The sequence below is a fragment of the Castor canadensis genome, chromosome 13 (genome assembly GCF_047511655.1).
Source record: "Castor canadensis chromosome 13, mCasCan1.hap1v2, whole genome shotgun sequence".
Taxonomy (NCBI): domain Eukaryota; kingdom Metazoa; phylum Chordata; class Mammalia; order Rodentia; family Castoridae; genus Castor; species Castor canadensis.
Window position 1 is genome coordinate 25,700,300 of NC_133398.1, and position 21,414 is coordinate 25,721,713.

General features: G+C 36.8%; 1 long non-coding RNA gene across 3 annotated transcripts in view; it reads right to left on the reverse strand.

Annotated features, from left to right (window-relative positions):
- Positions 1-376: 376 nt before the first annotated feature.
- LOC141415392 (uncharacterized) overlaps positions 377-21,414 on the reverse strand; it is a 58,254-nt gene continuing 37,216 nt past the window's right edge. For 2 of the 3 annotated variants that reach the window (XR_012440352.1, XR_012440354.1), the window contains exons 3-4: positions 1,721-1,846; positions 377-575 (exon numbers count right to left, since the gene is read on the reverse strand). This is a non-coding gene — a long non-coding RNA (uncharacterized lncRNA). Of the gene's footprint in view, positions 576-1,720; positions 1,847-7,111; positions 7,291-21,414 lie in introns of those variants that run through there. The other variant, XR_012440353.1, reaches the window with a different exon arrangement.

Consider the following 21,414-nt stretch of genomic DNA (forward strand, 5'->3'; position numbering starts at 1 on the left):
AAAATGCTCACATATTTCAAAACATATACTAAGGATCTAAAGACTTCTTTCTGGCTGATAACAAGATTCCTGTAATAACATGCATTTAGTGTATTTTCCAAATACCCAAAGGCATGCATGACTTTAGAGAACACATGTGCATTTCATTGCAGTAACCCACTTTTGTGCTTAATTAAATTTCATTTGGCAAAAGTGGCAATATGAATTTGATACACTATTATCGCATAGCCTTACCAATAAGCCTCTCAGGCTTCTGCCCTGGATACTTCTGGCAAAAAGCACTCTCCAGCAGAAAAAAGAAACCTGTGAGGCTGCCAAAGGCAGGCAGAACATTCCCCAGGGCTGTCCCTGCAGCCCTAGAAAGAGGAGCCTGAGAGCTCACAGGAAATGCAGGCTCCTGCTGCTTTGAAAGGCCGCTCAGATACCCTTGCCCCACTGGCTCTTTATTCAGGATACATCTGTGCTTGACACTTACCTGAGCTCTGAGACATCTGTGTTGGGCATAGTGTTAGTGTAGGAGTGTAGGGCTGTGGGCAGTTTACAAAGCATCTGTGGTTCTGTTCTATGGGAGGCAGCTTGGAGGAAGGCATCCAGGAGGGGGCAGGGAGAGAGAGAGAGAGAGTTCAAAATCTGATTTTGACCCTTATCGTGACCTTAGGAGAATTATTCAGCCCCTTTAGCTCCTTTCACCTGCAAAATGGGCTTATAGTGCTCACTGCACAAGGTTGTGTGAATTAAAGAAAAGCCAGGTATTCGGCTGACTGGCAAAGAATTGATACTCAATAGACATTTCTGTCTTGTTTTTCTCTCCTGTCTTATGGTAGTCCCATTTTATGGGAGAAAATGGCAACTTGTAGAACTTTAAGGTCATTCACTGAAGAAGTCCTGGGATGGATCGAATGTGGACTTTTAACTGGCCTGTTAATGTTCTTTGCAAAGTGGTTCCTGGAAGCTGATGATGTCACTGCAGGTTTTGGCAAAGCTTGGGGAAAAAATTTTTTAATATACATTTGTTTTTCTTCATAAATTTTAGAATAGTTAAGACTTACAGAAAATTTGCAAAGATGATACAGAGAGATCTGTTTACTTCCTATTCAGTTTTTAAATTACAGCATCATACATCAGAATGGTACACACGTAGCAACCAAAAAACCAACATTGTTACATTACTATATTACTGTTAACTGAGTTCTATACTTTGTTTGGATTTCACTAGCTTTTTCCTAACGTAAATGGAATTTTAGGCCAGTGGGCTAACGTCAGGGTTCCCCATGTCAGGTCCAGTCACTCAACCATTAGTTGGATAAAGGACAGAAAACAATTTATTAATGGGGCACAGGTGCACTGTGGGAAGAGGCAAAGTAAGCACTTTAGCCCATCTTTTGGGTACACACATGAACTTTAGGTTAGAATAGAGGAATAATTGGAGAAGGGGGCAAAAGTTATGTATAGTTATTAAACAGTCCAGGACAAAGTATGGCCTAGTTGATCATTATGAAAGGGTTTTGGAGAAGTTGTTATCAAGGTGATTGTAGGGGAATCAGAGAAAGGGCAAAAATATAAAATGGAGTCAGAAATGCCAAGCTTTCATTCTGATTTTAGTTAATTTGTAGGCCTAAGCAAGGAGTCAGTGGTTTTGAGTAAAAGCACTTTCTAAGTACTAGTAGCTTCCTGGATCCCATCCAGGATCCCACATTATATATGTGCCTTGTATCCTTACCTCTCTCTGGTCTCTGACAATTTCTCAGATTTTCCTGGTTATTGAAGGCTTTGACCATTTTGAGGAGTGCTCAGCAAGTATAATGTTCCTTGGTTAGGTTTTTCTGATGTTTTCCTCATGGTTAGACTAGAATTACAGGTTGTAGGGAAGAAGACCAGAGAGGTAAAATGTCAACATCATCACATTACATGAAGAGGACCTAAAGTCAATATGATATCTCTAATGACCATATGAAAAAATCATATTTCTTCACTGTAAAATTACTCCCCCATTCTTTCTGTATATTCCCTGCTTTTAAAAACCAAATTAAGTATGGTGCATATTCAGGGGGTGGAGGGAAGTTAAGCTCCACCTCCTGGAGAATGTTTTTAATTGGGTTATTTTACCATCACCATAAGACAATGTTTTAATCATTTGTTTTCAGTCTCTAACACATCTGAATAGCATTTCCTGGTGCCTCAAATTGGCTACCAGCTAGCTTTGCTAATTTACTCAAGTCAGCCTTCAGAGAATAAGAATGTTTTCAAAGAAGGGTTGAGTTGAAGAAAACTTTTACAATTACCATATCTGTGTATTTCATCTATATAATCTGTGCAAAATCCACCTTATAAATTTTACTACATATATGTGTGAATATGTGGAATATGTGATTTTAATTTATGATGACAAATTGTCCTTTTGGTGGCTTTATAAAAGTTTTAGAATTGATGATAATCTGTTTAATTAAAAAACTTATTTCTTACCATATTGCATTCATCATTACTATTTTGATACTGATTGTGTGTTTTCTCCTATAGAGCACACTCTTCGGACATTAGTCAGTTTCTATCAGTTTTTATAGTTTATATAGGAAAAAAAGTGGGAGTGATTCAAATAGAATAAGTCATCAAATTCTTGCTTTGAGCTTATTTAATTTGTTTTTGTTTTTTATTTTATTTTTCAAATAGAGTCTCCTGCTTTTGCCCAGGCTGGCTTTACACTGTGGTCCTTCGACTTCCACCTCCCAAATAGTTGGGACCACAGGCATGTGCCATTCTGCCCAGTTGGACTTTGAACTTTGATATGACATTTGTGAATCAATAAGAGAGACACATCTTGAAAACTGTGACTTTCAATTGAAAGAGCTAGGTATTAGAGAGAGAAACAGTGTTATATTTTTGAGTTTTTAATTTTTCCTCAATCTTAAAATATGAAGTGGAAACCTGGATTATTCAAAGCATTAAATTTGTATTAAATATATAATAGATGATGGAAGAAACAAACATTTGACCCACAGATAGAAGGAAAACAATGAGAATCATGAGAACGGCCCCACCAGTCCATTTCATTGATTTAATTATTTTTGAGAGTTGGGAGGAGAAAGAGGAGATGGTTGTTATTGAATTCCTGATTTTAATAATCCCCAGGTAAGTTGACGGGAATCCCAGAGCAGAATGGCCCACTGCTTTGCTTCCCAGGGTAAAATCTGGAGACTGAAACTCACAGAAATATTTAGCATTTAAGTCAATAAAGTGAGAAATCAAAAAACACTGAGTGGTAGGAACTGGGAGTGGCTTCGTGGTGTACCACATACCCCAGACTGGCGGAGGAAACAACTCCTGAGTCAATAGTGAGTTGACAGCATAGTTCAGAGTCTAGCAGCCATTATGAAGGGACACTGTGGTGTAAAAGAGAAAGGTACAGAACACTGAATTAAGAGTGATGTGGGGACTTCCTCTGCTATATATGTGAGTGAGGCCTTTGAAATTATTAAAGGCAGCCATTCATGGTGTGTTTTCATTTAAGCAATGAAATAAACATCCCTCCCAGTTTAAAAAAAAAAAGAGTGATGTGGGAGAGACATCCTTGCTCCTGATCTTAGAGGAAAAGCATTAAGACTTTGATCACCAAATAAAATGTTACCTGAGGGGTTTACATAGATGTCTCTTACCAGGTTGGGGAAGATCCCTGTGCTCTTGTTTGCTAAATTTTTCAGAAATAGATGTTGGATTATTTCTACATGTTTTTTTTCCTGTTTCTGATGAGATGATCATATAGGTTCCTATGCCTTGTTTAAGAAATTGCTTACTATTCCAGAGTCTAAATGTATTCCTTTATGTTTATTATAAAATATGCTGGGTGTTAGATATTTATGTATTTTCAAAATATTTTTAAATATTTTGTTCTGAGATGTGGTTAAGTTGCTCATAAAATAGTTTGATCCCAAAGGATCTTGCTTTCAAGCTTTGTTAGGTGGACAGAGCAAATTAACAGGGTTAATTTTTCTCTCCAAATGAGACAAAACTTTTGTATTATAACAGTCTGCTTTCAGGTGACACCGGGCAAGGCAGGACCATATTCTATTAATCTTTGACTCCTTAAGTAGAGCTTCAAAATACTTCCTGATTAAAATAATATTTTTATGCCTGCAAAAACCTTTCCATTGTTCATTTCTATCACCCTCAACTGGAATCAATCTTTTGTTTTTTATCTTTCCAAGCATAGAACCTAACTCCTAGGTGAAACCTTTTGACCAGCTCTGGGCTACTTGAAAGAGTCCCTCACATGCTATTTTGTTACCCCTCGAGGTTGATTCTTCACTAGTTTTACACAGATTCGTCCCCAGATTGCTATAGGTAGAATCTTCTGCAATAGTTACCTTATCAAAATGCCACAAAGTAACTGGATAAAATTTCTGAATTATTTTCAATGTTTAAAAAGAAACACCATTTTTACCATGAAGCTAAGACATTCCTTTCCCTGTGCAGAGTCCCATGGTCCCCATTTGATTGTTTTCCTGAATGCTGTAAGACCATTTTAGAAACATATCATTTATCGTGTCTGTAGGAGGCATTCCTGGATTGAAGGCTGTGTGCCTGAGAGGGATACCTGGGTAGAATGGAGCTGCCCATTCAGTGTTTCCACACCCTGAGCTACCATGAAGCTGTCTCAGATGTTATGTCAAATTTTAATCACTATGTACATTGCATTTTGTTTCAAGTGGAAATATATGAAAATTGGTACAGAAAAAAATCCAAACAGTATCAAGACACTGCGCTGGTTACTGCATGCATTGTGGTTTGCCTCGTGGATATATAAGAGAAGGCAATCTGAATAGCAAAAACTCTCAAGAAACGCTAAGAGACAACCAAGTAAAAAAATTCAATACCTACAGATGCAATTTAATTCCAGCAGCATGCTATCAAGACTTTTTTAATGCAGGTGTACATATTAATATGGGTTACAGCTATCCTATCTAAGGACCATCCATCTTTGCCTTTCTCATAGAACTCAGCTCAGGACTTTGAATATACTAAATGCTTATTTGATGAATCTTTGTGATTACTAGGGTGATAAATAAAAGATGCATTCTCCCACTTTGAAAGGGATACAGAGAGGAAAGAAGGTAAGAAAGCACTGTTGATTTATATTCATTAGTTTGTTCTAAACCCAATGAAGGCAGAAAATGTATTTATTTTATTCACAATTCTGTACCTATCCCCTAAAACACTGTATTTGGTATAGACTAAGTACTCAATAAAAATCCAATAGGGTGGGTAGATAAGGAATGAAACAGCAAGCTTTCTGTGCAATCCATGTTCCAACTAAAGAAAAATGTTACTAGTTTTACTGGAAAAATCTCAATTGTTTCCCAGGGGAAAAGGTCTCCATACCAAGTCTTGAAGTATGCTTAGAAGGGAAGGACAGTGATCCTTGAAAAGGGACAACTGTCTTGTTGCTGTAGAGAAATGAGTAGTCAAGTCTTGTCACAGGAGAGAGCTGATGGTGTGCGGTAGTAGTCATCAGGCTGGTAGGTTGGAACCAGCTATTCAAGCTTCTGTCTACCTGCATGCAGATGCCTTGGCATTTCACTTTGTAGGTTTAAAGTAGAATCAAGGGTATTTAGTGGGGGAATGACATGATGAGATTTGTATTCTGGAAAGATCACTCTGAGACAATGCTTTGGAACTGGCAGGGAGGTAGGAAAACCTTCAGGAGACTCTTGCAATAGTCCCACTAAGAGACAATGAGGGTGTGAAATGACCACAACCAAAATGTGTTGCACTTACTTACTGTCACATTTGCTTGGTAAAACACATGCTCATGCCATGCATTGCAAATGCAGTCAAATTATACAGCTCTGAATGATAAATTATCTCACTTTCTTAGGTCAATCCAGAAGGAGATAAGTAGGGACAGTCAGGAAGTGTTTTACTTGCAAAGCAGGAGGATGCCCAGGAAATGAGTGTGGTGCCCACTTGAAGAATCCAGACAGCAGACTCCAGAGCAGCAAGAACTGGTGCCAGTCAGAAGTACAAGTTCATGTTTGCATGTCCCTTCCTTTGATTCTTGATCCTCATTCCTCTTGTTGATTCTGTCTACAACATGCACAGACGCAAAAAGAAACTAACCTGAGGAATTATCTAATAACGTAGTCATGCTTTTAGCAATCCACATTAGCCTTATTTGACAGACTGTCAGGGTACAGGGACAAAGAGAGATCTTTATATTATAGGTTTAAATGCTAAATCCTGTCATAAACTGCTCAGTTCTACTTCATAGGAAGAAAAATATAGTTGGTGAACAATGGAGTCAAGTCAAAACAAGAAAAGAGCATGTTCTGTTCTTGGGTTAATCTGCTCTGCCAAGTGTCGAAGTACCATAGCTTTTAAGACTGTATACAAGACTTGCATCTTAAAAGGCTAAGAGCTGTGTAAAAGGCCACCCTGGATAGACAAACAAAATTCACAGAGTTGAAGGGTATCAGAAGGTGGAGGCTGGGGTGGTGACATGATTTAAAGAACACAATGTTAGTTCTCTTTTGGGCTGAGCAACTGAATGACTGGTGATTTCCAGTCCTGTCTACATATGGCAATTATAGAAATGGCCAGAGGTAGCACACAGAGAAAAGGGATCCCCTGCTGAGGAGGAAGAGTGGAGTTCAGTTCCAGCCTTCAACTCTAACTCCTCTGAGACTTTGGAAAACCAGTGAAAGTTGCATCAGCTACTTAGGGGTTTTCTCAAAAAAAAAAAAAAAAGTATGTGTTACTCCATTTCCTTTCACCTTGACAAATTGTTTACTCCATTATGTCAAATGTATGGAGAGTTACTAAAAGCCTGTATGTAGTAGTAGGGCCTGGTTTCCTGCTCATAAGGATGACCTCAGGATTACCTTTAATAAACTGTATGAAAGACATTAGCCCAGAATGGTCAAATTGCAGATTCTCAGTAAATACAACTGTCCTTTGTTGGGTCTCCCATTCATTTAAAAGGTTTATTGAGCACCTACTCTAAGCCAGGTGGTGTTCTAGGAGGGAAGCACATCATAGTGAATAAAAGAGACACATTTGCTGCATTCATAGAGTTTACTATAAATTAATGAATACACATGAACAGAGGATTTCCTTCCCTTCCTCCCTCCCTGTCTTCTCCTCTTCTCTTTATCCCATGGATCTCAATAACAGTTGAAGATCCTGGTTGATTGGTCTCTAACCCCTGGAGTGGTAGATTGAAGGCCAGAGGAACTGGTGCGTGAGACTCTGAATGTTCCCACTCAGTGGCCATCCCTGGACTGTTCCTCGCTAGAGGGCCTGGAAAAGGGTATGGACAAATGAGCACAAACTGTGAGAAGATAAGGAGTAGTTAGCAAAACTAAATGGAGACCTAAGCTGTACTTCAGAGGCCTGTGCATTTGAGGATGTTAAAAAGACTATATTGGACTCTTCATTAGATCAAACTCTGAAAAAGCCACACATATTAGAGTGTATAAAAGCAACCAAAAACATGTATGACTTTATAATCAACTGACATTTTCTGAACACCACCTGGATGAATAATATATGATTTACACCCTCAAATAGCTCACATTTGTCTGAGTAGGGCAGACATCAGTCTCAATATACTGTGCTAAGTGCTTTTGTAAACATATAAATCCAGAAAGATGCACAATTGTAAAGCAAGATATCTGATTTCATCGTTTTGAAGTTGTTGTTTTAATTCTTCCTATGTAAAATTAAAATTTCTGAAATTAAACAATCTCCGTATCTTGTTTATAGCTGATAAAATCACATAAATTTCATAGATGAAGATATATGACAAAGTAGATTAATAGCAGCAATTACACATATATTTAAGGTTATTATTGATTAAAAACTGATAAAAGATTAAATTACCCCATGTGATCTGTATTTGTAAATTTTTACCCAGACTTTTGAAAAATGGACTTGTTAAAAAAATAACTGTAATAATAACAACAGCAGCAGCAAATCATAATGGCAGAAGGTACGACTCATAAATTTTAATAAAGGGAAAGAAACTTGATAAATTAAGAATGTCTTCAATGTTATATATATGGAAAAGACCCTGTGGATATTATCTGAGTAAGGTGAATATTAAAATAGAAAGTACACATAATTTCACCATGCTGTAAAGAATATTGATGAGGGAATTGAAATGGTGTATTGGTCTACCTAGAGAAAACACATTTTGAATAAAAATTCATCAAAATGGAAGCTCATTAAAGGTGAGGTTAGTGAGAGGAAAGTGTGGATAATTGATGTTGGAGGATAATAGAAAACACCAGAACATCAGTGTCTAAATTGTCTATAAAACATGCATATGTATCCATGTCATTTTTGTGGACTCCAGAGCAATGAACAGCATTGTATACTGCAGTTACTTGGTAAAAGTTTGTTGAGTGAATAAAGAATGAGGAAAATAAAAAGAATACTATACCACTGACTCTTCACATACCACTCATCCACCTTGAACAGTAGTACTTCTTATCCCATGGTACTGTAAAAATCTGTTTTTATGGTTACCACTTCCTTCAGAGGGCGATTTTCTTAAGGGTGGAGAATATGCCTTTAATGCATTTGTTTAGAAATGTATAATGCCCTGCAACTTAGCAGGCATTGGGAGACTGTGTGCTAAATAAATGAATAACCAAATTTTATATTAAGGGTCATGTTGCACAGCCTGAGAAAGTTAAGCTTCTCCTCCCTCATTTCATTCTCATCAGAATCTCAGCAGAGCAATGAGGTATACGTTTTCAGGACTTGTGATTCTCAGAAGAATCAGAATCTGACTGGGAAATGCATTTTGTAAAGGGAATATCTACACCATTGAGAGAAAAATATGAAATCTGATGTGCACCCAGGGCTTTCCCCAGAGATGAACTCTACTCCACTATTTCCTTGGAGACCCCTGACTTGGTTTGTTCTGTTTTTCATAGCAAAGCTTTTGGCCCCAGCCTTGACAGCAGCTTGGAGGCAGACAGCAATATTATTTCATGAAGTAATTTAGATATGACTTAAAAAATTGTCTTGGCACAAACTATGCAAGAGCTTGGGTTTAACCAGTTACTGTGACAATGCAACAAATAATAGCCTAAACACTAGAAAACTGCGGAAGTTTGGGGAGAAAAAACTTAGGTGGACATTTGCATGTATGTCATTCAGCATAAAAAAGAAGGCGTTCAAAGCAGTAGGAGGTGTGGTAAGGATCTTAGCAAGCACAAGATCCTGAGTTCAATCCTCAGGACTGCCAAAACCAAAAAACAAACTCCCTCAAAAACAAAAACATAAATGAGTAATGTATGTTAGTCAGTCAGTCGGTTAGTTAGCTAGCTAGTTAGTTAATGTAGAGTCCTCATTTCCTAAGAAAGTTTCTTCTTTGACCTAATCCAGAAAGAATAGGTAACTTGGAATTTCACAAATTTATAGCTTTTAGTCAAGGATGGTTGGCAATGCTGGTTATCAGGTCAGAGGTTTGAAGGATTTATTATTTCAGATCTTCCACCCTTGGTTAGGTTTTAGAGATTCATTTCACTCTGCAAATGAAAGGTTAGTACTTTATGAAATGGGAGCTAGAGACCTCAGCTTCGTGTGATACAGACAAGATGGTGTACGAATTTGAATGAGTTCTTTGACTTCTTTAAGCTTGTTTCCTCATATTTAACATGATGGTAGAATGAGGAGAAATAAGAAAAGTACCTAATGCAGGATCAGGTGTCTAAAAAATGCCCCAAACTGAAGTCAGGAGAACCTAGGTGGCTCATAGGTAGAAAGTGACTACCTCCAGGTTCAAGCACACTCGTGTCTACTTTCAACTGAATACCATTTTTCTCAAAAAAAAAATTGAGGTGAAATTCACATAACATAGAATCAGCATTTTAAAGTGAATATTTCAGTGACATTTACTGTATTCACAGTGTTGTGTATCTGCCACCCCTAACTTATTTCAAAACACTTCTGTTGCTCCAGAGGAAAACCCCTTTGCCATTAATCAGTCTTTCTTCAGCCCCCTTCCCCACCAATCTATGTTCCATCTTTTGGAGTTATCTGTTCTGGATATTTCATAGAAATGGACTCCATGCACATAGAGTCATGTGTCTGGCTTCTTTAACATAATATCTAGCCTTTAAAAATCCAGGAACCTATTCATTTTAATTTTCAAGGCAAAGTTTGCACACAATAAGATGCACAGATTTTAAGTAGAGCTTGAAGAGTTTTCATAAGTGTCATACCCACTCCAATAGAAGTACTTTACATTTCCATCAACCCAGAAAGTACTCTTTTAAAAAATGAACTTAATGGTAAGGGTTTTATGTTTTTGATGTTATTGGAGATGATACTATTTTTTAAATAATTTATTTATTTGGCAATAATACAGTTTGAACCCAGAGCTTTGCTTCTTTCTAGGTTCCACCATTTGAGACCTTGAGTTTTATCTTTTAATTGCATTTTATTAATATGCAGAAATGCAATTAATTTTTGTGTATCAAGCTTATATCCTGTGACCATGACACAATCACTTCTTATTTCTATTAGTTTTTGTGGGGAAGTGTGAGATGATATGTTCCTTAATATTTTCTATATAATCCAGTATGTCTTCTGTGAATAAAAAACAGGTTTTACTTGCTGTTTTTACCATTTTCAGGACTGGTACTTATTTTTCCTTGCCTTATTGCTTTGGGTAGGATTAAGCAGAGGTGTGAGTGCAGAGATCCAGTGAAAATGAGTCTATGCTTGAAACCGTTGATGTTGGTCACATTAATTGGACTATAAAGGCAAAAGGAAGCAGAATAGAGACAGAGACAGAGATGCTAAGAGTCAGAAATACATGGTGATGACTCCTATGTGCAGAGACAGAAGACAAGAAAGCAACAAAATATCCTGATGCTCCACTCTTGTCCTTCCAGATAGATACTAGACCACAACATGGCCTACTGTGGTTTTTGAGCAATTGTTAGGCATTTAATAGCTGCTTCCTAAATGTATTGTTTCTAATAAGATCATCATGAGCATAATTTACAGACATTTTGTTTCTCAGGAATTATGATTTTGACTGTGTGGAATGTGCTATAGCTGAGTTTTATAAGCTGATGTATCAATGTGGTAGAACCAAATCCACTCAAAGTTTGGTCATTTTTAATGAGCTGGAGATTTTTTATAGCTTTTCAATCCCTGGACTTTATTTTCTCAGGTCTTAAGAATTCTCTAAGATCCAAGTTTACCTATACTTTCCTGTGCATCATTCATTCCTGTTCCTCCTTGAGACCTCAACAGGAATCCATTTTTCAAACATTTCTCCCTTCCTTCCTTCCTCCCTTCCTCCCTCCCTTCCTTCCTTCTTCCTTCTTTTTTTGGTGGTGCTGGTGTTTGAACTCAGGGCCTCATGATTGCTAGGCAAGTGCTCTATGACTTGAACCATGCTGCTGGCCCTTTTTGTTTCTAAGTTTATTTTTCAGGTAGGATCTTGGGCTTTTGCCTAGGGCCTGCCTTGGGCCATGATCTTCCTATCTCTGCCTCCTGTGTAACTGGATTACAGGTATGTGCCACATGCCCAACCCCACTTTGTTCTTAAAGTTAGGAGAAGAGGAATATTTTAAAAGTATAATAAAAGTCTATATTTCTATATCACAGTACTTTCTATGACGTTTTAGCAAAAAGTTATGTTTTTGGATAAATAGTTTATAGTAAAAGCTCAGTGAGATGGAGTAATTTAACAATTGCTACATTTAAATTGCATTAAACTCTCATAACATGACTTACACAGTTCCCACTTTGGGAATTTATTTTGACCTTATTTTTTTTCAGCCAAATAAATGATTTATATTTATAAATGTACCATAAGTTCTTGGAAAGAAGATATATTCTTCCTTTAAAATCATGGTGTACAGATTAGATTAATTCATTAATTTGACTAATCAAATCTTCTTTCTTTGCTGGTTTTCATCTGCTTGAATTTCCAAGGTTGGGATGGTATTTTAAAGTATATCATGTTTGTGTTTCTGTACACTTTGCCTAATATTTCTAATATATGTGCATATTTATTCTTGAAGACTTTGTAGAATATACTTTTTATCAATGGCAGTGCTCTGTCCTGTTTCATGAAACATGTTCTATATTCTCTTTTGTCTGGTATTAACATCGTGACTCCTACTTCTTTTTTGCTTGGACTTGCTAAAACAAAAGTGTGTCTTTCCCTATCTTTGTATTTTTGATCCTTTAAAATAATCTAATACTTTAGTTTTAAAAGTGTCTCTTATAGTGAAGTTTTGACTTCTGATCATTGGTATTTATTGTCATAATTGATATGGTTAGTCTTTTTTTTTATGCACCTGTAGTGATTTATTTCACTAGAGCTTTGCTGTCACTAGCTGGCATACAAGAAAGCAAAACTTCTCAATTTTAAGGTAGTAAGCCTTATGCATATTTAATATGAATTGGAACTGGTACTTTGCCCGGGTGCACATATAAAATAGATGCTGTCTGTTTATTCATAGTAAGTGAAATGGCAGAGGATGAGTTCCAGAAGTCAAGATGGATGACAAAGACATTTTTACTTTTTTTTTTCCACTTCCATTGACTCACTTGTTGATGTGTGTTCAGCAAAGTGGATTTTAGGATTATGTAATTTATTGCAAAGTAAGCTAATTCACAACATTGATGAGGATCTTAAAGTGACTCCTAAGGAAAAATAAGTGCAGTTTAAGAGTAATGCTCCCCTCACCCCGCACTTGCCTAACAAAAGCCTAACTAATGTTTTCCATTTTCCTGGCAGGAATGGACCATTGGCCACATTACGAGGTAACAGAGCATTTCAAAACGGATGTTTGGAAATGTTTCCCAGTGTTTCCATTGCTAAGTGATACATTGCTGAAAATGATATAAATGTTACACCAATAAAAATAATCTCTCATATCAACACTTAAAAAACCTGATACAGAATTCTAAGAGAAGTTTAAGCTCGCTATTGAAGCATAAAAATATAACACATACTCGTTCCTTCTTAAGAGCAATTGATGGATATTATGGAAGGTGGAAATTTGCTACCAAATTTCAACAAAAACAACTACGCAATTGGTAGATGAAATCAAACGTTAAGTGTTGTGATTATGAAGTGCAGCCCATGGCATGCTTCTTCCCCTTGAGTTTATCTATCCATATGACTCTGTGAAAGATCTTATTCAGCTACGATAGCCATGAAAATCAAATTTGAAATAAAAATGGACCCAGAATCACAAGTTTAGATCACTGTATTAAAAGGTGTAGATTGAAGGGCTTCAAGATCATTTGGAGCAAATTTAATCATTCTGTCCCACTGGAGTTTATTTCAGTGAAAGAGATAAGTTTCTATTATTAATAAATGCAATAAAACAATTTTAAGTTACTGCTAATTTGAATTTCATCCTTTTAATGATTTCAGTGTTATGTTTTATAATACATATACATGCCCATATACTAATACATCTATTTATATAAAATTTATTAAGAAATCACTAGATGGGTATACATTGCTTAAAAACATCATACTGACAAAAATATGTGATCTTTTTATTTTAACTTTTTATCTTTTTTTCCCTTAATTTATTAAAAAAACTTGAATCAATTTTAAATTAGTGATATTTAAAACTAAATTGTATTCTTTTGGTATAAAGTTGTGATGTGCTTATCTGTATCTTTTGCACATCTTAGTTTTTACTGATAATAATTTGTGATAATGGCCCAAATTATTTTCATTTTCATTGTCAAGTTTAAAAATTGTTAAAATATCTGTAATAAGTTTTAAAGTTATGTGACTTGAGTCACACCCTAGTCTTCCATGATTTTTTAGAAGTATATTGAGATGATATAATCTCCATGTTTTATAGCTCTGGGTATCATTTTGTCAACCACACATTCACAGAGCAATGGTTTAGTTATAGAATTCTTTACACATCTTTCCCCATCAAAATGCTCTAATATTACTCCATTGTTTTCTGGAAGTTTGCAATACAGAGACGTCTGTGACGAGCCTAAATTTTTATCTCTATTGTGTTTTTAACTGCTATTTCTCTCCAAATTTTACCATTCTGTGTTTCTTCCCCTGGTTTTAGGGCTCACTCCAGTGGTTATGCTACCAGCCACAATTATAGAAGAGGATCATGGCTTTTTGGTGAACAATGGTTTTTCTACTTGTACTGCTAACTCTGTTAACAGAGGCAGGTTCTGGAATCTTTTGAGACACAAATTAGATATATGTCTTCTTATTTCTTAGAGTGAATATTTCAAAAGAAACATTTTTTTGTGTGTGTGTTCATAACACAATACTTCGAAGTGTGGCATGATGGCATACTGAGTACTCTGAGCTAAAGGAGACAGGAAGCAAACACTTCTCAAAAATTTCTCATTCTTCTCCTGCCATCCCGTCTCCCACACTTTTCTCTACCTAAAAGAGTTACAGAAAGTAAATTCCTCTTCCCCAAGGCACATCATGGAAACTAGAACTCCTCTCTCTCCAAACAAGTCATAAAACCTAGACAAGTCACTCTTTCCCTTCTCCCTCGAAGACCTTCCTTTTAGAGGGATCTTGCCCCTTACTTTGGAGGAAGGAAGAGAGGTCTTACAGAGTGGTCAAGAAGAATGGAAATGGACTGTCCTTACTGACTTCCCTGCCTGTGTTTGTTACCATTAGATTGCACCCTTTTGCCCAATCACATTTCTACATGGCTGTCCATTCTTCCTTAAACCTAGGCATAAAAATAGCCAGTTTTCCCTGGGTCTTTGGTTGGTCATTTCTGAGTGATACTGAGTTACATAAAACCTTGATTAAACAATTTGTTATGCTTCTCTTGTGCTAATCTGTCTCTGTTATAGGAGTGTCAGTTCTGCCACTTATATATGGGTGAGGAAAGGTGGCACACTTTTCCATTCCTACATCTTCAAGATGGTATTGCTTGTACCTGCAGCATCTTTTCATGACCTAGGACCCCTAGATGGTCCTGTTTGGGGTGGCCTCCAGCTCTCTAAAGAGCCTCTTCTGATATGAGCATTTTGTTCTTAAAGTTGCTCTTGACTTATGGAGAAAGCCTAGCAGGAGAGCCAGCATTTGGATTATTAGATTTTTCTGTCCCAAGTATTCTTTGTACTCCTCCAAGTGAGTTGGTCTTACGTGAATTGTCTGGGCCCTTCCTTTTCCCACTACTCCTCTCAGCCACAGGGACTGTCATGAATGGTGCATTTGGTTCATTACCATCAGTCTATAAGAAATATACATTCCCTGATGTATTGGGCATATGTGTGGCACCCTTCCTATTTTCCAATGCTGGTGCTGGGTTTTCCTGAATTTTATATCCACTGTCATCCCACTTGACTGAGGGTGGAGGGCTGAGTGTTCAATGCCTGCACTTACATCACTGCCAGATGCGGAAGAATTACATGGTCTTACGTTTAAATGCTTGTGGAAATTATATGGCCTGTGATATCAGTTTCTTTAAAACACCTTGTAAACTTTCACTTCTGCAGAACTATCATAAATCTGTTTAATTCAACAGTTTACACTAAGTACTCTAGTATTCCACTTGGAAGTAGAATGCTTTTCTGCTCAGTTGGAACTTTGCAATGTTGGAAGTTATTAAGAATACCACACGTTGCAGCCAAATTTCTCCATATCTGAGAATCAACAATAGTAACAGTTCACACATGTCTGTTTAGTGAGCAGTTCTTGAGGCTGAACTTTCCAGAGGTGTGCTGAGCACTGGGGAACTCTGACTGCTGGCATCAGGAACAGAGAGTCTGCCCTCCAGTTGCCTGAAGCCCCAGGGATCAAACAGTACTGAAAGAGCATGGTGATGTTTTGGGGTATCAAAACATCAGCTATCAAAAGCTCTTGGGTTTTTCCTTTACCTTCTTTCCAGTGGCATTTCCTCTGGAACATTCATGCTGTTCGGGAGGAAATAGGAGTGAAGGGATAGGAAACAGTGAATGAGCTTTTTATTTTCAATCTTCAAACTAGGTGGGAATCACAGCACAACCTTTATACTAATACTGTCAGTTTTGAGAGTCCCGCATCTTCTGGAGAAAGCTTCCCTGTGCTGGTACATAGTTGGGGAAGAATGACCTTGTGTTGTTTGGTGGTGTGAAAGATGAGAGGGTCAGATTTTGGCATCCATGTGAAGGGGGTATGTTCAACGGTGACTCTCTCCAACTTTATCTAAGACCTTGCAGAGTCCTGAGACGTGTTCTCTGTAGAAAGTTCCTTTTTGCTCATGGTTTGGGACAATTATAAATACCCCTCCATAAAAAGGCTAAGGGGCCATGACACACCAAGAAGCAATTGATGATACCAAAGATGGAGCCTCAGGGTTGAAGTGTGGACAAGGATAAAACCCACTCTTTTTCCATAGAGAGTTACAAGGTCAGAGTATGAAACATATTTTTATGTGAATTGGCTACTGAGCACAAGAAATGGAAGTAGCACACAAGGAAAGAAAATAAAGCAAGAGACACAGCAAGGTGGGACTTAAATAAAGGCAGTTTCCCCTCCCTGAACCTGGGTCCTGCTGGATAAGGCCAGTGAGAGGGTTGGCTGATGACATGGGGAGTGAAGGTGGTTGTGGAATGTTAGTGACAAAGTTTTTGAACCCTGTATAAAGACAACATCTAACAAAAGACTCCCAAATGTATACGTAAAAAGCTTTACAAAGGCATATGAATAAAATCAGGTGCAAGCATGTGTTTAGAAAAAAACTTCAAATGTGATAATTTCATAGAATCAGTATCACCCTGAAAATAAATCCAAGTCATCATCCCAGGCAAAGAGAAGAGCTAATAAGCATTCTACAATTGAGCATGAAATTCCTATGATAGAGGCCATAAATGAACTTTCACTTGTAGAAAAATTTTCATGGTTTATGAAAAAATTATAGTTTGGGAAGGTTTTCTTATTTTTCAAACTTTAAATAATGAACATGTCTTTTAAAATTAAAAAAATGCAATTACAATTTTTGAAACTAGAAAATCGAGGATATGTTCTGAAAAATAAATGTTTTTTCTTTGATTATGTCATTTGCAAGAAAATGGATGAACTAGAGATCATCATGTTAAATGAAATAAGCCAGACCAAAAAAAAATAATTGCATGTTTCCTTTAAGATGCAGAATCTAGATAAGAAAAGACATGAAAGTAGAAAGAGAACTGTTTGGGAAGAGGAGAGGGACTAGTGGGAGGGGCAGGGACACAAAGGAGGACAATGAGAGGTGAGTATGAGAAAGTCGTAATGAGACCCATTATTCTGTACAATTAGTATACACTAATAAAAGTGAAGAAAAGATTTTTCTACAAAAATTTCTATATAAATTATGATAGTATATCCATCAAAATAACAACTAATATGAAAATTGGCAATGAAGGTTTTGAAATTTTATGTTTGTTAGGAGGAGATTGTTTTTTGTTTTTATCTTGTATCTATTGAAGTCTAACTCTATGTTATAATTTGGCATTTCAATCATGACTAATAGCATAAAATACTATTCCTTTGTTCTTGAAACCAAACACAAGGAATTTTCTCTCACTTCATTTGGTTTGACTTATTTTAACATCTAGTCCATATCCTGTTCCAATGGCCTGTTTGACATTGATCTCAACATTTCATTAGGAATTCATGGGGGAAATTGTTCTGACCATTTGTTCCTTGTTCTTATAGTAAATGAAGTGTCATTTACATTTCATATCTTTCCCGCTAACCTGTAACTCCTTGAAGACTTGGATAGTTCTCCATTATTAGCTCAAAGACATTTATTATCATTTTTCCTCTTGATTTATCCCGAGGCCTCAGTGACTGAACTACAATTCTGAGTCATTCTATGGAATTGCAAGTGCTCCAGAGCAAAAATATGTCTTTGAACTTCTTCACAACAAACTAAAGAAGGAACCGGTTTCCTAACATTCCCGTCGATAAAAGGGCTGCATTATATGGCACAGTTTTAGCTTCTGTGCTTTGATATTTTGGGTGTGAAGAGCACAGATTTAGATCCCAGAAATGACATTTTTATAGTGGGAAGAACACCAGTGTTAGAGTGACAAACCTGAGCTCTCATCTTTAGCACTCAGATAATTACTTGCTTTGTGTTCTCAGATAAGACACTTTAATTTCTTGTCTTAGAGTGGGATTAAAAAACTGTTTCAAGGTTGTTATGGCAATAATAAATGTAATACACTAAGTACCTTTCATATATTACATGCTTAGGAAATAGTAATTGTTGCTGCTTTTTTCTCTCTAGGTCGGCAGAGTAGCTGGCACATACTGGTGGATAAATTGGCAACTGTAACTGACTTGTAGAACTTAGGAAGACATGCTTTCTCTTACCTGTATAAATAACCTCATAAATTCATATGATTTTTTGTGCACAGAGAAAGAGTACTTAATCACACATTTGCAGTGAGGAAGTTAGACAGCTACAGTCATTGACATTTTAACTATTTTGAAATATAATCAGAAATCAGAAGGTTGCCTGATCATGCAAACTATGAAACTCATTTGCTTTAAAGATCACCAATATTAATGAAACCCCTACCAAGTCCTAGGATACATGGTAAAAAGTACAGGCAAAGCTCTTGGTTGTCTGGGAGACTTTTGAGGAAAGAGAGTTATGAATAAAATAGATAAGTGGATACATAAATTACTTGACCTTGTCTAAAGTGATGGAGGCTTAGCTGAAGAGTAACAGAGGACTTTTGGAAATGGATGAATTCTGCTCTTGGAAAGCCTAGTGGTGGGTGACATGCCAGCTGCTATAAGAAGCAAAAACTCCCACAGAAAATAGTGACAAGGCAGGTCCAAGAAGCTAGGAAAGCCCATGCAGAGAGCCAAGTCTACAAATCTGGAACATTTGGTAAATACTTGGGTTGTTGTCAGGGCCATGATAGTCTTTCCTTTCACCATTCCACTTGTTGAATGACAACTGATAAGGTTAGACTTAATGATAACTTTATATGTTTGCTAATCATATCTGGAAATATTTAGGAATAAGATAGTCTGGAAGATTATATATGGGTAGACATCATTTCTACTAAAATAGATTTATGAGTCACTAAATAAGATCTTATTTATTCCTCTTGTTTGTTACTACTACAAGTAATACCGCTATTTACTATACAGTGAACTTGTAGTTCACAGAGAGCACAGAAACATTAGGCTACTAAGTGGATCTCGGGTCTTAGGATGGGGTCTGTTTCCTGAGGCCCTCACAGGTGCTGTTGATGTTCTCACTGTCACAGTCCACGAAACACCTTAGTTTAGGCAGCTCTGAATCTCCTGTTGGAAGCTTGACTCCAAAGTCTTTGTTTAGCTTGGAAGCCCCAGTGACTAGACCACTCACAGGACCTTCTAGATCCCAATACCTTCTATGCTGAATGGATCCTCCCCTCTGTGTCTTTGTTCTCCTTTTCTTCACTCAAGGGCACTCATTATTCAGTATTCCCAGCAAAAGTTTCTCAAGGTCTCACATTTGGAAAATAAGAGCCAAGAAGAAGGTTGACCATAGGCAATAGAGGTACCTTGGCAGTCTCTTTGGAATATGGTAGAAAGAATATAGTAAACACCAGGATCAACACTTGTCATTTCAGGAAGTATTTAAAAAAATTAGGTTCTACCCATATGTGTATTTCTATGAAAAGATACATTTCCCTATCTACTCTTATGTTGCTCTGGTCAGTGGCAACCACTTGCAATACTTCCAACAGAATCTTTTAGCATTTATATATTTTTTTGTAGTATGGTGTTTGAATTCAGGGTCTTGCACTTGCTTGGCAGGTGTTGTGCCACTTGAGCCATGCCTCTACCTTTTTGCTTTAGATTATCTATCTATCTATCTATCTATCTATCTTTCATCTATCTACCTATCATCTATCTACCTATCATCTATCTATCTATATCTATCATCTGTCCATCATCTATCATCTATCATTTATCTATCATCTATCTATCATCTACCATTTATCTATCTATCATCTATCTATCTATCTATCATCTATCATCTATCTATTTATCATCTATCATCTATCTATCTATATCTATCATGTCTATCATCTATCTATCTATCATCTATCTATCTATCTATCATCTATCTATCTATCTATCATCTATCTATCATCTATCTATCTGTCTATCTATCTATCATCTATCTATCTATCTATCTATCTATCATCTATCTATCTGTCTATCATCTATCTATCTATAGATAGGTCTTGAATTTTGCCCAGGGCTGGCCTGGACCATGATCTTTATACCTATGGCCTCCTAAGTAGCTGACACCACAGGTGCATGCTACCATGCCTGGCTTATTTGTTGAGATGAAGTTTAGCTAACATTTTGCCTGTGCTGACCTTGAATCACAATTTTCCTGATCTTTGCCTCTTGCATAGCTAGGATCATAGGCATGAACCACCATGACTGGCTTAGCATGTATTTTTATATATTTAAATCAAGTTTATGTTGCTATTTCATGACTTTTAAAATTCTTTAAAGTATTATTATTGATTTCCCACTATCACAGATGAGATTTACCTCTGTCTACATTCTTTCAATGTATTTGTATGGCTATATAAGGATTATTTATACCTTGGAATGCAGTATTGTATGATTACTTTGCTTGTACAGTATTTTATTTTTCTTGGAATCAGTCTTTTTTTTCTTTGCTTAGGTTTCTATGTATACATCATTAAATCATCCCAAATCTTTCTCACAATTGTGTAAATTTAAAACACATTAGGCACTAATTTCATCTCTTTGAAGAACTTTTTTGTGGACTCTTTCAACCTGTTCAAAGACCAGTGCAGTGCACATGGAGGGTCTTTGAGGATCTGAGAATGAGTCAGCAGTCAGCCTCCAGTGGTCAGTAAATTCATCCTTTTCCTTACCTTAAGAGAGCTGCCCTTTCTAGAAGCATACCTTTCCAGGGTTGGCCCATATCCAGGGATGGATAATGGGTAGGTATAAAGGCCATTTCAGCCCACCGTGGGATAATTCTAATGGGCTCCAATGCTCCAGAACTCTGCTCAGTCTTGCTTCTTTCCTCACCTTTCTTCCCAACCCATTAGAAATGTTGATCTCTAATAAATAGCCTACAGGGCATCTGCTGCTGGAGACTGTCACCTGCAACAGCTAGGTAGCCTCTAGGTTCCTGCAAGTTGTCTTGAAATGTCCTATTGCAATTATCCTGGAGAGTCCCTTTGTTTTTTGTTTTGTTTCTGTTGTTCTTTTCATTGTGGTAAGAATATTTAGTCTGAGATCTATCTTATTAATTAAATTTTAAGTGTATAGTAACATATTATTAATAAATAGACAACAATGTTGTATAGCAGAGCTCTAATATTTATTCATGTTTCATAACTGAGTCTTTATACCTGTTGAGCAAAAACTTATTTTCCAGGTCCCAGAAGTCACCATAC